The sequence below is a fragment of the Adiantum capillus-veneris genome, chromosome 4 (assembly GCF_014529385.1).
Source record: "Adiantum capillus-veneris isolate H3 chromosome 4, ASM1452938v2, whole genome shotgun sequence".
NCBI classification, from domain to species: Eukaryota; Viridiplantae; Streptophyta; class Polypodiopsida; order Polypodiales; family Pteridaceae; genus Adiantum; species Adiantum capillus-veneris.
This window is the reverse complement of record NC_140934.1, coordinates 20,059,997-20,075,627: the sequence shown is the minus strand read 5'-3', so window position 1 is coordinate 20,075,627 and position 15,631 is coordinate 20,059,997. Positions and strand designations below refer to the sequence as shown.

Sequence of the window (15,631 nt, the reverse complement as noted above, 5' to 3'; positions counted from 1 at the left end):
GTAAGAATATGGTCCAAAGTGGAGAAACCCCTCCTGAATCCAACCTGTCCTGTTGCTCGTATGCCCTCATTTTTTGCCCATTTACTCAATTGCTGTTCAAGAATGGATGCATACAACCGTGCCAATGTGTGCCCTATCATAATAGTACGGTAGTTCCCTGGTACCGTGGGGTCCCCTGCCTTGAAAAGAGGTACAATAGTAGATAATCTCTAGGACTCGGGTAGTCCCTCACACATGACACGGTTAAACAACCGCGCAAGAACCTCTGACAGTAAATCTCTAGCATGTATCAAGTGCTCTGCCACCAAACCATCATGATCATATGCTCTCCTAGTCCTCATCCTGTCAATGGCGTTCTTCACCATCTCAGTGGTAAAGAAGGTATTAGTGGCTGGACATGGCTCTAGAGGGTCTGGTAATGGTGGTTGCCCAGGTAGTACTGTATATAATGATGTTGCATATTGACCCCAAATCTCGGGAGAGGTAATCACTGGAGGAGGTGAGTGCTCATGGAAGAGACGCCAAGCCTCACCTGAATCTCGGCTCAAAAAGAGCTGATACAAATCACGTTCCATCTGGGCTAAAAAGGCCCGCTTCTTCCGTCGCACTAAACGCCGAAGGGCAATCCGAGACTGTCTATATGTAATGACTCCAAGTATAAGCTCGCTCTGAATCTGAACTCTCATCTCTTTGCACTCCTCATCATACCAACTATTCTGAGGCATGTTCCCAGAACGTCTTCTCTGATCTGGTTGAGTGTGTGGGTATGCCTCTGCTGCTGCCCCATGCAAGATCTCCGTCAATAAAGTGGTGATCTCCTCCACTGTATATACAGGCTCGGCTGCCCCCATCCGTCTGTAAATCTCTTCCACATAAACTGAATCCGTCTCTGGTGTAAAAGTATACCGTGTGTGTGCAATCCTCCGTGGTGTCTGAGAGACACTATACTGGAAAGAGACTGAAAAAGTCAGGAGAGCATGGTCCACTGCTACTCCAACAGGCCTAGGGCCCACACTGAGATCTTGAATATGAGAGATGAAGCTCGGTGAAGTCATGACATAGTCCACTGCACTGGCCCCATGTCTGTGTGGAAAGCATGTGAAACCCCCAGACGAAGGAAAAATCTCTAGACCATTAAGTATGGCCAGACCATGCGTAGTTGTCATCTCCATGAGATATCTCCCATACTCTGTGTGCTCTTTATCCTGTGAGTGTCTGTCAAGTCCCATCTCTGATATATCCATCTCTCTAAGCATCTCCTCCGAGGTATCATAAAATACCGTTTGGGAGTTGGCCGTCCTGGCATTAAAGTCTCCCAAGAGAATGATATCTCCATCTTTAGAGAACTCCCATATGTCATGTTCAAGTATAGAGAAAGGGGATTGCCCACTAGGTGAGGTATAGACTGATGTGCTAGGGGGAAAGTAACATATAGCAATGTATAAGAATCTGCCTGTCTCATCTCTCAGTCTCACCCACATGTATCTCGCCTGGTCATCTCTCCGGACAATCTGTAATAGCGGCTGCAATTGTAACAAACTTGGACACTCCAAGTCAAGAATCAACCGCGACAGCACCAAATAACCACTTCAAAACAATTCACAGATCACAATAGATTTGCACTGGCCCGGCGGAGTTCCGTGCCTAGAGATATTGGCCCCAAAGACTGGCGCCCCTTTCGGTATTTCTTTTTGTATTAATCAATCATCAAAGTACAAGAGAGCGGTTAGGGTTTCACTCTCAGACTCTGCGTCCAGATGCTCTGAGAAGTGAGGCCCTCACCACTAATTTAAAGGTTACAAGGGATGCCAAAAAGCAGAGCCCCAAAAGCTTTTAAAATCAAAAGCATCAGTTCTCTCTCTCTCTTGAGAGTCTTTTCTCTTTTTTTTTATAAAAAAAAGCAACAGCAAAATTCGCGTCGCTCATCATTTTCCAAAAAAAAAATAATTTTTTAAAAAAAAAAAATATTCCGCCTCCGCGATTCCCGGAATTTAGGGTTTTTGGCAAAAATTAGGGTTTGCAGGAATTTCAGGGTTTCTGGCAGAAATTAGGGTTTCTGCTGTCCGCCACGTCATCACTTTGTGACATACCCCCCTCTTGAAAGCATTGTAATCGACCGCGATTACGCCTGCAAAACCGACAAAAGCCATAAACTGTCTTAGCAGACACTGACTGTTAGTACCTTCGTACTAGGAACACACATCTAGCACATGTACAAAATCGACAGTCACATAACACGACATCACAGGACATCACCAGACATCACAGGACATCACATGACATTGAACATTCATTCGGATCTTAGACCATGATTTATCGGCAATGTAGCTAGCAATCACATCTAGGTCCAATCGGGACCTCAACGATGTCCGATTGACTAACCCCTATTGCAACCATGTCTATTCGAGATCAATCAGACCAAAATGCTGCAGTCATTTCGGCTATCAGTTCCTGCACTCACAAGAAGTCAAGAACAAATCAGTATCATAATCAGGAATTCCATTTCATAAAGTCATCCAGCAGAATACTGTCAGCTCTCAGTATCCCTGAAGCTCAAAGAGACATCAGTGACTTTAGTATCAAAATCGAGGCATCTGTTGACAAAGGAGTGGAGTGACTCCCCTCTTGTGCATCCCACTGCACCAGATCTTCGGCCAAGCTGAGTTCTGGGTTTCGTTTGGAGTAGACTATGCTAAACCAAAACATCGAGGTAAAGTTTCACAATCCGAGGAGTATCTGCTAGGTCCTCCTCCTCCATCCACTTCGCATCAAATGCAGGAAAGTTCTTGAACTTAACCAAGAACCGCCTTCGGACTTTACCCTTATTCTTCGTATCATTATGTGCCAAAATCTGTTCAGGAACAAGGATCTCCTCGTTTTCTTCCACTTTGGGTTGCTCATCAGGCTCCCCATCATCAGGCACATCACCCTTAACAGGGTTCAAGAGACTCACATGCAATGCATTATGAATCCTCCAAGTATCTGGCAGTTTCAATCGGAAGGAGACATCATTTATTTTGTCAGTAATCTGGAAAGGTCCGTAGTATCACACACTAAGCTTTGGAAAAAGCCTCTCCTTTCCCTGTTTCTTTCTTAGGCGTGCCTTCTCAAAAGTAAGAGCACCCAATCATCCTCCTTCAGTTTCCAGTCGCGACGATGGCGATCCGCTGCCTTTTTCTGTCGTTCTTGAGACTTCTGTAAAGTCTCGCGAACCTTGGCAAAAGCCGTATCCAAATCTCGCGAATATTCATCCGCTTCAAATTTCTAATCTTTCGTGCTCTGGAAGGATGGAACCTTCGCAGCAGTTTCAACAATCTCACATGGCGTCTTCCCCGTCGAAGAGTGTATCGTGTTATTGTAGGCAAATTCCACCAAAGGTAAGTTCTTTTCCCATTGAGTCTTCTGATCCGAGATACAAGACTTCAATAAATCTAAAATCACTGAATTGACAATCTCAAATTGCCCGTCAGTCTGCGAGTGGAACGATGACGAGAACTGCAACTGCGTGCCAATGTTCTCCCAAATTGCTTTCCAAAACAAACTCATAAATCTGGGGTCTCTGTCGGAGACAATCGTCTCAGGCGTGCCATGTAATCGGAAAATCATCGTGATCATTCTGTATTCTCGGGAGATTAAAAAAAATGAAATCCATTTCAATATTTTCCCAGGGGCGGGTGGGTATGGGTAAAGGCTGTAACAATCCCTGTGCCTTATGCCTGTCAAACTTGACCTTCTGGCATACCAAGCAACTGCGCACAAACTCTTCCACATCCTTCTTCAGTCTCCGCCAAAAGAAATATCTCTCTACCCCTTTCATGGTGGTAGCAATGCCGCGGTGACCCGTAAAAGGTGGACAGTGGCAATCAGTCATAACCTTTTCCCTCAACGGCTGTGTAACGCACAACATAGTCTTTTTCATCAAGTAGCCTTCCCGAAGGGAGTATCCAGCTACTGTCTCCCCATCCCGTATCCGTGTGAACATATCTGCAAAACCTGTATCTGTGGCATACTGATCGACCATATCCTCGAAGCTCCTATGATGTATCGCGGAAATAGCCAGAACCAACGGTTTCCGAGACAAAGCATCTGCCACCACATTCTTCTGTCCCTGCACATGGACAATCTGGAAGTGGAATTGTGACAAGATGTTCACCCACCGCATCTGCTTTTCCGAAAGCTGCTTCTATGACAAGAAGTAGCGCAAACTCTGATGGTCTGTAAAGACAGTAAAATCCGCTCCGAGTAGGTAATGCCGCCACTGAGTAAGAGCGTGGATAACCGCCAAAAGCTCTTTTCTATAGATCTGTGCTGTCATCTCCGGCCTAGAGAACAAACGGCTCTCGTAAGCTATGACATGGCCTTCTTGCATCAAGACCGTACCCAGACTACGACCACAAGCATCACAATATACTTCAAATGTCTTCTGCAAGTCCGGCAAAGTCAAAATATGGTCCTGTAGTCAATTTCTCTTTCAATGTCTGAAAGGCAATCACCTCTCTGGGTCCCCACGAAAAAGGTACTCCTTTCTGTGTCAAGGTATGCAAAGGGGAAGCAACCTCTGCAAACTTTCGTATGAACCGCCTGTAGTACGAACACAGTCCCAAGAAGCTTCTAACTTCATGGACATTCCTCAAATCGGGCCAATCACGGATAGTCTCTATCTTGGCCGGGTCCATTCGCACTCCTGCTGCTGACACAATGTGTCCCAAAAAGTGTATCTCTAGTAGGAAAAATTCACTTTTCTTAGCATTAATCACTAACGTGTGATCTCGTAATTGCCTGAAAGACTTGAAGCAGATGATCTCTGTGTTCTGCCTCATTCTTGGAGAAAACAAAGATGTCGTCAAAGAAAGTGCCAACAAATAGTCTGTACTCTCGAAAAATCATGTCCATCATCCGGTTAAATGTCGCAGGAGCATTGGTTAAGCCAAAAGGCATCACCAAAAACTCAAATAACCCAAAAGTCGTCCGAAAAGCTGTCTTGTAGACATCTCCTGGTGCTATCCTGATCTGATGATATCCACTCTTCAAGTCAATCCTGCTAAAGCACGAGGATCCCTGTAACCTGTCGAGTATATCATCGATCCTAGGAATCGAAAATCTGTTCTTGACGGTGATTTCGTTGAGAGTGCTATAATCGATACACATTCTCCAAGATCCGTCTTTCTTCAAAACCAACAACACTGGAGAGCAATACGGTGAAGTACTAGGCTGGACAAGACCCTTTTCCAAGAGGTCTTTCACTGAGTTCATAATCTTTTCATTCTGTACTCGGCTCACATGATAAGGTGGCCGATTCGGTGGCGTGCTTCCAGATATCAGATCAATGGTATGATCTTCAAGTCCTCTCAAAAGCAATCGGCATGAGCGTGGAGAAAAAAAAATCTTGGCGTTCTTTTCTTCAGGTCAAAACATATTCAACTTTTATCTATCGTTCAGTTCTCCCAAAAGAATGAGTAAGAAAACTGAAGTTCATCAAGTACAATCTCTAAGCCCTTCATTTATTTATCAAAGTCGCTTTCTCGGCCCGGTAGTCAACCACGGCATAGTTCTTGTGGTACCAAGGGATCCCAAGTAGAACGTTACTCACGTGCCCTGAACACCCCTGTCATTGCAAACGAAGTTTGCCAATGCTCGGTGTAATGGCAACATCCCATCCGGGTGCCAGTCGAACTACCTCCGCCTGTGGCGTCAGTCTGTCGGGCGTAGTTCCAAATCGAGCCGCCAATTCCAAGTGAAAAGAAGTTGGCCTTGGCTCCTTCAAAAGAGCTTCCTGATCCTTCACTTTGCCCTGAAAGCGGCAAAGTTTGTACTTTCATTCATTAGATTCGGTGCAGGTCCCACGCCATGTGGTACCAGTTCTGCTGTTCTATCTGCCTTTTCTGCCACATTCCTCAGCTGCTCTCGAACTCTCAGACCTGTCGTCGTCTTTATCATTTTGTTCTTTCTGTGCCTTATCAGGGCACTTTGCGGAAATATGTCCATGTTCCCCGCATCCAAAGCACTTCCCCTCTCTCTGATGAAGCGAGCTCTCTCCTCAGGAGTAAGCTTGGGTCGTGCATCCTTTTTTTTTTCTCTGGATTGCTCTTTTTCATTCTACTTTCATTCCCAGAAGTCTGTTCGGCTCGTTGTGTCATGGCCTCATCTGTGGGGTAGGTCAGACTGCCAGAGTGAATGGCAAAGCCCCGCTTCGCATGACTCATCAACTCCTGAATAGAAGCTGACTTCTGTTCCAAGCAGCGATCTCGGATCTCTGTAGGTAGACCCAAGGTAAACCGCTCAATCTGTTCTCTGAACGAGATCTTCTTGAATGAAGAGCTCCAGAATCTTTCACAATAAGAATTCACTGTATCGCTCTTGGTCATCCGGAGATGGTTCCAAGCAGCTCGTATATCTCGCTCAAACTCTTGAGTCAACCAAGAAGAAATAAAAAGCCTCTTGAATTTCAGCCATGTAACTGGCACAGTCTTGCTTAATAGAAGCGTGGACCACCAAGTACGAGCATTCCCCTTAAAGTAAGAGGCAGCTCTCCGAATCTTGGAGTGCTCTGAATAGCGTCCTCCCGCGAAAGCGATGTCAAACTGGTGTATAAAAGACAAAGCCTTCGAAGCATCTGAGTATCCTGAAAAGTATCAAACTTGATCGAGTGGCCACCTTCCTTAAACTCTCGGACTTTCTTGCTTTTATCTTCGAGAAAGTCATACTGGTTGGCTTTGTAAAAATTCTTCTTGTTCGCATAAAACTTTCCGTCATCGGAATCTGAGCTGTCTGTAGACGAGTCCTCAGTAGAACTGTCAGTCTCTGGGCGAGATTTAGCCTTCTTTGCCTTTCTCTTGCCCTTTCCAAAGCGTTGCTTCTTGCTTCGCTTTTTACCTTTTCTGTCTTCTTCGCTCGAATCCGAGGAGCTAGAAGAACTGTCAAAAGAAGAAGAAGAAGAACTGGGTAGGTCTTCAAACTTGACGCGCTTCTTCAATTTCTTTGCCTTGTCAAATGTCGACCGACGATCCAAATATCTCGGGAAGTCAGTGCCTTTCTTCTGCTTTTTGCCGTGCTTTTTGGCTTTCTTTTGTGTGTCAAAAAGCTGAGCAATCCGTGCATCAACCACGTTCTCCAGTTCCTTCTCCGTATATTTCTTGGAGGCAGAAGGTTTCTTGAGAGCGGGTTTCGGGAGTGGTGTTGTGGTTCTCTGCCACTCCATCTGTACCTCTTCCAAAGAGGTCTGGTTCATATATTTTGCCATCTTCGCTTCCTTGGCAAAATTGAGCATCATCATTGTTGCATGCTGATCAACTGGCGACGCTCTATCTCTCGCCGCTCCGCCTAAGTAGGCCAAGGCGGGCCATACTCTCTGCCTGAATCTTCGTTGTGATCCCAGCCCGCATCTCCAGATGCAGAGGGAGTCGACTGATCATTGCCTGAAGCCATAGGTGCCGCGGAAAAAAATTCGGGGATCGGATTTCCCGTAGAAGAGAAATCGGCCGTGCTTTGATACCACTGTAACAAACTTGGACACTCCAAGTCAAGAATCAACCGCGACAGCACCAAATAACCACTTCAAAACAATTCACAGATCACAATAGATTTGCACTGGCCCGGCGGAGTTCCGTGCCTAGAGATATTGGCCCCAAAGACTGGCGCCCCTTTCGGTATTTCTTTTTGTATTAATCAATCATCAAAGTACAAGAGAGCGGTTAGGGTTTCACTCTCAGACTCTGCATCCAGATGCTCTGAGAAGTGAGGCCCTCACCACTAATTTAAAGGTTACAAGGGATGCCCAAAAGCAGAGCCCCAAAAGCTTTTAAAATCAAAAGCATCAGTTCTCTCTCTCTCTTGAGAGTCTTTTCTCTTTTTTTTTATAAAAAAAAGCAACAGCAAAATTCGCGTCGCTCATCATTTTCCAAAAAAAAAAAAAATTAAAAAAAAAAAAAAAAATTCCGCCTCCGCGATTTCCGGAATTTAGGGTTTTTGGCAAAAATTAGGGTTTGCAGGAATTTTAGGGTTTCTGGCAGAAATTAGGGTTTCTGCTGTCCGCCACGTCATCACTTTGTGACAGCAATTCTTCCTTGAATAAGACTGCTACCCCTCCTGAACCTCGACTTCCATGCTGGGATCTAGCGTCTGGCCGACAAGCTGTCTCCCATAAATAGCCAGTCACACTTGGCATCAACTGTCCAGATTTTTGATGCGTCTCCGAGTAAAAGACAATGTCTCTATCTTTGAAGCTATCTTCAAAGGCACCCACATCCAGCCTATATGATCCATTACAATTCCATGCCGCCATCCGGAGTGTGGTCCCATATGTCTCGCACCGTCATGCTGTGCGTTTTTCCAAAACCACTACTTTCCCTCCTCTATAAAAGGCAATTTTTCCCTTCTCCCTTGCTGCCTTGATCTCTGGCATCAACTCTTGCATATGTGCTATTTGTGCTAAAGTAAGGTCATCCCCCATAAATATTCCAGTTTTCTTAAGTGCTGGTCTCTTCTTCAGGAATTCCTTCCTTGTTTCCAAAGTCGGGAAACGCAAAATAAGTGCTTTCTCTTTGACGTTTCCCTTCTCATCCACTCCCTTCTTTCCTACTCTCCAAGCACCTGTGTGCATAGGTTCCGGGATGTCCATGCGCTGCAAGAGTTCCTTCACTTCGTCTTCTACATTTTCGGTGTCTTTGATACCAGTAATACGCACATGGAGGGCTCTAGTCCTCCTCTTCTGTTCCTCCTCAATGGTCATATTGATGATGGTAGAAGTCTGTGCGGCTTCTGGCATCCGGGCCTTTCCTTTCTTTGCACCTTCAATCCATTTTTCTGCTTCGTCAACTTTATCCTGTGTTTTAGAAAGGCGCTCCGCCCATGAGGAAGCCTCTTTCGAGTTTAGTTCTTCCCCTTCGCGTAGAGAGAGAGAGAGAGAGAGAGAGAGAGAGAGAGAGAGAGAGAGAGAGAGAGAGAGAGAGAGAGAGAGAGAGAGAGAAATGAAATGATATATTAACGTCTACAAGAGGCCAAAATGGCCTATGAGACCAACTGATTACAATGATGAGTTTAGTACCAAGTCTGGGTACAAACAAGAAAACTACAAACAAAGAACTGATAGGAGTGCTACCGACTCCTATGGGTGGCTGGTAGGTTGAGCAATGGTATCATGCCATAAAGGTACAAAGTGGGGATAAGTGTCACCATGATACAATATAGCAGTAGCATGAAGCCTATCCCGATCAACATTCTGGGTGTCGTGCTAGAATCCTGTGGATCCTCTGCCGCAATCTCCGCCGGTGCTGCGTGGCTTCCCTCCTCAGTCGCGGTCGTCTCGATCTCCCTAACTCTATAGCTCGATCAATGAGAGTACCGCTGATGTGTGTATGGGTGGGACCCGAGCTCTCTGGTGGTAATGTCCCCTCTGACTCTGTGATACTCAGACTGAAGAAATCTGAGATGCGTCTCTGGGACTGTCTCTGTCTTTGCCCATTCAATAGAGCGTCTCTATGTCTCTGAATCTCAAGTAGGAATAATCCGAGACATCTTTGATCCTGATATCTCATGACTCTGTCTAAAGAGTCAAAACCATCTCTGAATAGACAATGAAAGCGTCCCTGTATCTCATAGTAGACTGTGCAGCGACATATGTAGTGAAACTCTGTCTCTGGCTCTGCATGGCATAACTGACATATCCTACGGTCTGCTGGTATGCCTCTGAATCTACCTGTCTCAATCCCAAGCTGGTGTGAAGATGTGCGAATCTGGCCAATAGCACATCGTAACCTATGAGATAGATGTGTGTCCATGTAACTGGGCTGTGTGACAAATCCGTCTGTCGTGAGTTGAAGAAGATGTTCTCTATAGAAAACCCTCTTCGTACCCAACTCTCGTGATGGTTCTATCCATGTCCTCTTGCTATCAAGCTGGATAAGATCCTGCCAAATGAGTCTAGTAGTCTCCATCCGTGTAAGCCAAGGATGGTGCATCAAGAGAATACTGGAAAGGGGGCAGCCTGTCCATGCTGAAACCATGCCTCTGAAACGATGAGCTCATCTGTGCATACCAACATGATGTATCTCCCTGTAATGCCAGCTGTCTGGATGACTCGAGAGCAAGCCTGGCATACCTGTCCCTGGTGGTGTCCCATAAGCTGTGTACAAATGATACTGATCTGGTGAGTGCCTCAACCTCCATAGGTGGGGCAGCCAGCTCCGCTCGTATGATGTCATGTGGGACTGAGGCCTTGGCTCTAATCAGCCTAGAAATCATAGATATCAGGGGTCTCTCCATATTAGTCCATCCAGCACTGTCAATAGACGGTCCCCAAACCTGAACCGCGTAGTGCATAACTGAAGCGACCAAAGTATCGAAAAGCCAGAGCTTTGTTCGAGGTTCCTGGAACTGAACTTGCGAACAAATCCTCTCTAAACCACCTAGGGCTGCATAGGCACGAGTCAATCTAGTGTCTGCTGCCACTTTCAGTGTGAACCTCGGTCCACTAAAGACCACCCCAAGATATGTGTATGCATCAGTGTACTCCATACTGTCCTGTCCATATGTGAAAGTAGGTGCTGATCTCCTAACCCACTGTGGCGTGGTATTAAATACCATGACCTTGGTTTTACCAAGGTTGACAGACAATCCACTATCCTTTGCAAAACTATGCAATGCGTCCAAATGTCTCTGCATACCCTCTGGCGATTCTGATATCAACACGATATTGTCAGCATACAATAAAAGAGGGATCCATGTCCCTGCAAGCTGAGCACCTCTATCTCCTCCTCTGTCAATATAATCAGAGACCCCATCAACATACATACCAAATAAAGTAGAGGACAGTGGGCATCCCTGTTTCACTCCGATGGTGGAGTGAACTATGTCGGATATCCCCTCTGATGTGCGTACATGACCCATCACTGAACTGTACAATGCCATGATCCCCCACATCAGCTCTGTGGGTACCCCCAATTCCATAAGCCGGTGCATCAATCTGGCCCTCGGCACTGTGTCAAAGGCTTTGCGAAAATCCACAAAGCTGCAGTATATCCGTCTACCATGTGCTCGACCCTCCTCAATGATAGCTCTGAGTGTAAAGACATGATCTAGTGTGGAGAAACCCCTTCTGAAACCAGCCTGCCCAGGTGCTCGTATGCCCATAATCTTTGCCCAACTGCTCAGCCTATGCTCGAGGATGGATGCATATAACCGTGCCAATGTGTGTCCTACCATGATAGTACGGTAATTCCCCGGCACTGTGGGGTCACCTGTCTTGAAGATAGGTACAATAGTAGATAATCTCCAAGACTCAGGGAGACCCTCACACATGACACGGTTGAATAGCCGTGCAAGCATCTCTGCCAACAAATCCCCAGCATGTATAATGTGCTCTGCTACCAAACCCTCATGATCATGTGCCCGTCTGGTCTTCATCCTGTCAATGGCCTCCTGTACCATCTCAGTGGTAAAGAAGGTGCTCGTAGCCGGACATGGCTGTGGTGGGTCTGGTAATGGTGGTTGTCCAGGTACAATGTATAAAGATGTTGCATACTGCCCCCATATCTCTGTAGAAGTAATCACTGGTGGGGGAGACTTCTCATGGAATAGACGCCAAGCCTCTCTTGAATCTCTACTAAGGAAGAGCTGATATAAGTCTTGCTCCATCTGGACCAAGAAAGCTCGCTTCTTCCGCCGCACTAGTCGTCGTGTAGCAATGCGAGACTGTCTATAGGTGATCACTCCCAATGTAAGGTCCCGCTGTATCTGAGCTCTCCTCTGTCGACACTCCTCATCATACCAATTGTTCTGAGGCATGTGCCCAGAACGATGTCTCTGCCCAGGCTGAGTGTGTGGATATGCCTCTGTCGTTGCCCCATGTAATGTCACTGTCAGCATAGATGTGATCTCCTCCACTGTGTATACTGGCTCTGATGTGCATAAATGCCTACGTATCTCCTCTACATAGACTGAGTCAGTCTCTGGTGTAAAAGTATAGCGTGTATGTCCACCACCCCGTGAGGCTTGAGATGTATTGTACTCAAAGGAGACTGATAATGTTAAAAGTGCATGATCTACTGCTATCCCAACTGGCCTGGGCCCCACTGTGAAATCTTGAATGTGAGAGATAAAGCTCGGATGTGTCAGAACATAGTCTACAGTGCTGGACCCATGTCTATGTGGAAAACAAGTAAAACCTGTAGACAATGGGAAAGTCGTTAAGCCATTCAGTATGGCTAAACTGTGAGTAGTCGTCATCTCTCTCAGGTATCTCCCATACTCTGTATGCTCTCTGTCGTGTGAGCATCTCTCAAGTCCCAACTCCTCTGGCTCTAGCTCTCTAAGCATCTCCTCTGATGTGTCATAGAAGACTGTCTGTGAGCTGCCTGTACGGGCATTGAAATCCCCCAGGAGTATGATGTCTCCATCTCTGGAGAACTCCCAGATATCATCATCAAGTATAGAGTAAGGAGACTGTCCTCTGGGTGAAGCATATACTGAAGTGCTGGGAGGAAAATAGCATATGGCGATGTACAAGAAACGTCCAGTCTCTGCCCTCAGCCTCACCCACAAGTATCTGGCCTGATCATCTCTCCGAACTATGTGCAATAGTGGTTGGAGCTCCTCTCTGAAAAGAACTGCTACACCTCCTGATCCTCTAGTCCCATGCGCAGTTCTGGTGCATGTCCTACAAGCTGTCTCCCATCTGTATCCTGATATGTGCGGCATCAATTGTCGTGGAGCCTGATGAGTCTCTGAGTAGAAAACAATGTCTCTGTCTCTGAAGCTATCCTCAAAGGCCCCCACATCAAGTCTATACGAACCATTACAGTTCCAAACTGCCATCCTGAGAGTGGTCCCATAGGTCTCGCACCGTCATGTAGAGCGGTGCTCTGTAATCACTACTCGTCCATTTCTGTAGAAAGCTAACTTCCCCTTCTCCCTTGTTGCTATAATATCTGGCATGACCTCTCTCATATGTGCAAGTTGTGAGAGCGTAAGATCATCTCCTAAAAAGATACCTGTTTTCTTGAGGGTTGGCCTCTTCTTTAAAAAGTCTTTCTTTTCTTCCATGGAGGGAAAGCGCAAAATGAGAGCCCGTCCTTTTGAACTCTCCCCATTACCTTCACTCTTCTTGCCCACTCTCCAAGCTTGTGTGTGCGAGGGCTTCTCCACCCCCATCATGGACATGAGGCTCTTCACCTCTTGGTCCACCTTATCTGAATCTTTTAGGCCGGTCACTCTCACGTGTAGAGCGCGTACCCTTCTTCGTTGTTCCTCTTCTAGTGTTTTGTTGATGATGTCGGGTGTAGTCGGAATTTCCTTGCCCTTTCCCTTCTTGACAACTTCAATCCATTTTTCAGCCTCGTCCATTTTCTTTTGCGTTTTGGAGAGAACCTCCACCCATGAGGTCTTCATTTCTCCTTCCTCCTTTATTTCTTTGACTTGTGCTCGTATACTATTCAGCTCGTCAATCATTGATGGCTGAATTTCCCCATCTTCAAGGCGTCTTCCCTCTTTGGTTTCGTCGAGTTCCTCCCGAAGGGCTGAGATGCTACTTTTTAAAGCTTGAATTTCATCCCGGAACTCCTTGCGTTCTAGTTCCCTTGCCTATTCCTCCCTCTTTTTCCATTCGAGAATTAAATTCTTCTCTTTCTTCCACTCATCCATGTGTGCTTTGCATTCTTTCAACTCCTTTTCAATGGCTGTCATCCTCTTGCTTGTGACCATGTAGTGCGCCGCCATTTGTCTTGCCTTATTTGTTTCACTTTCTGAGAGAGAGGAGAGAGCAACCTATATGCACTGCATTATGCATACATATGTTTCCCCATTCAGCCTACATGGCATGTGTTTGCTTTCTGTATGTGTCAATTTGCAATTTCTGTGAGCTTTGCAGTTTCCAAATTCCTTGCAAATAAATCCCTGCAGGTCTGAACAGAAGACCTCACAAGCTGTACAACGCTGACTGTCGAGGCAGGGCTTGAACACACAGTTCGTGCAGAATTGAGGAGAGGACAGTCCAGCGCAGGATAGAACTGCGCGCAAGCAGACTAGAAGTAGCACGCAGAACAAGAGAGGCAGCACAGCGCTGCATAGCAAGCGCAGGGCTGCAGGGAACCCTCTGAAGGGATCGCGCGGAACTGCAGGGAACTCGCTGGAAGGAACGCGTGGGGTTGCAGGAAACCCTTCTCGCGGGACTGCGGGGAACTCGTTGGGGGAGAGAGAGAGAGAGAGAGAGAGAGAGAGAGAGAGAGAGAGAGAGAGAGAGAGAGAGAGAGAGAGAGAGAGAGAGTCTGTAAGAGGCAGAAAGCTTTTGCTTTATTATTACAAGGCTTTTGATTGCAGCTTTTGGGCTTTGCTTTTAGCATCCCTTTTAAACATTTAAAAATGTGGGCAGGGCCTCACAACTCAGAGCATCTGGATGCAGAGTCTGAGAGTGAGCGCCTGCCTACACTCTTGTACTTTGAACACAGATTATTACAAAAAGAAATACCGAAAGGGGCGCCAGTCTTTGGGGCCAATATCTCTAGGCATGGAACTCCGTCGGGCCAGTGTCGAATCAATTGTGAATTGTGGACTGTTTTGAAGTGATTATTTGAGGTGTCGCTGTAGATTCTCGACTTGGAGTGTCCGAGTCTGTTACAGTGGTATCAGAGCGCGGCCGATTTCTCTTCTACGGGAAATCCGATCCTTTTTACACGGCACTTATGGCTTTAGGCAGAGATCAATTGACTTCCTTTGCATCCGAAGATGCGGGAAGAGACCACAACGAAGATTCACGTGAGGAGTATGGCCCGCCTCGGCCTACTCAAGCGGAGCTCGAAGAGATGGAGCGTCGACGATTGATCGACGATGCAACAAAGATGATGCTTAATTTTGCGAAGGACCCAAAATTTGCAAAATATATGAGCGAGACCTCTTTCAATGAGGTGCACTCACAATGGCGGCAGACCACAGAACCACCCCTCAAACCGGCTCTCAAGAAACCTCCTACTCCCAGGATGTACACAAAGCAAGAATTAGAAGAGGTGGTTGATGCACGAATTGCTCAGCTTTTTGACGCGCAGAACAAAGCTAAAAAGCACGACAAAAAGCAGAAGAAAGGCGCTGACTTCTCGGGTATTTGGGTCGTCAGTCTACTTTTGAATCGGCAAGAAAGCAGAAGAAGCGTGTTCGATTTGAAAGAGTACTCGATACTTCTTCTTCTCTCTCCTTACAGTTCTTCTAGCTCATCTGACTCGAGTGAAGAAGACAGAAAAGGCAAAAAAGCGAAGCAAAAAGCAAAGCGTCGGAAAAGGCAAGAAAAAGGCAAAGAAGCGGTAAATCTCGCCTTGTGGTTGACAGTTTTACAGAGGACTCGTCTTTAGATAGTTTAGACTCTGATGATAGCAGCTTTTATGCAAAAAAGAAGAATATTTATAAAGCCAATCAGTATGACTTTCTGGAAGACAAAAACAAGTAAGTTTGAGAGTTTAAGGAAGGTGGACAGTCAATTAAATTTGACACGTTTTTTGGTCATAGAGATGCTTCGAAGGCTTTGTCTTTTACACAGCAGTTTGACATAGCTTTCTCTGGAGGGCGTTATTCAGAGCACTCTAAGAGTTGATTTTACTGTCTTTATAGACCATCAGAGTTTACTCTACTTCTTGTCACAGAAGCAGCTATC

At 46.1% G+C, this 15,631-nt stretch overlaps 1 protein-coding gene across 3 annotated transcripts in view; it reads left to right on the top strand.

The window, feature by feature from the left end:
- LOC147458829 (beta-galactosidase 6-like) overlaps positions 1 to 15,631 on the top strand; it is a 41,729-nt gene that overhangs the window by 13,569 nt on the left and 12,529 nt on the right. The window lies entirely within an intron of this gene.